The sequence below is a fragment of the Frankliniella occidentalis genome, unplaced genomic scaffold (genome assembly GCF_000697945.3).
Source record: "Frankliniella occidentalis isolate FOCC.00 unplaced genomic scaffold, Focc_3.1 Scaffold2995, whole genome shotgun sequence".
NCBI lineage: Eukaryota > Metazoa > Arthropoda > Insecta > Thysanoptera > Thripidae > Frankliniella > Frankliniella occidentalis.
The window spans coordinates 5492-6223 of record NW_026270064.1 but is presented as its reverse complement, the minus strand read 5'-3'; the positions used below and the strand labels follow the sequence as shown (position 1 = coordinate 6223).

The 732-nt window shown below is 56.6% G+C and overlaps 1 non-coding gene across 1 annotated transcript; it reads right to left on the bottom strand.

Annotated features, from left to right (window-relative positions):
• Window positions 1-320: 320 nt before the first annotated feature.
• Window positions 321-393, bottom strand: Trnaa-agc (transfer RNA alanine (anticodon AGC)). The gene has a single exon. It is a non-coding gene; the product is annotated as a tRNA-Ala (tRNA).
• Between the last annotated feature and the right edge of the window lie 339 nt (window positions 394-732).

Sequence of the window (732 nt, the reverse complement as noted above, 5' to 3'; positions counted from 1 at the left end):
TGCAATGCAATCAGATCGCACGCGGGCGACCATGTCCCGCAGCAGGGGGTGTAGCTCAGATGGTAGAGCGCTCGCTTAGCATGCGAGAAGTACGGGGATCGATACCCCGCACCTCCACTTTTTTTTTTCGTCAGACTCTGTAGATTCTCTGCTCTGTAGTAACGATCCGTGGCCTTATACCCCACCGAGCAAAATCTCTAATAACTCAATTTCTGGAGACGGTTTTTCCCCAAATCACATTGTGACCCATTTGCCTCGTCATTTCTTCGAGGTTTCAATGATGACAAATTTTCACTACGTATTATCTGCCAAATAAAAAGTGGAGGTGCGGGGTATCGATCCCCGTACTTCTCGCATGCTAAGCGAGCGCTCTACCATCTGAGCTACACCCCCTTGATGCGTTCGGTACTGCTCGTCGCCGACCAATTGGCCGGACGACGGCGCAGGCGCGCGAGGTGAGGAGGACGGCGCGGTCCGGCCCCGAATGAGTCCCGAACGTGCCGAGGCGGCCCGACTGCCGCCAGGCCGGCGCGTCCCGCCAGGCGATTCAAACAGAGCGCCAAAGCGGCCGAACCGCCGAACCACTCTGCAGATGGTGCCCAGATAGTACTGTACAAACGAATCGGGCGGAGGGGAGGGACGCCTCTTTGACCGGCGCGAAGCCGATCGTCTGGTCGTTTTCACGTCAGTGTGACTGTGTGTCCGCGTAACGATCAGCAGGAAATGAAAACG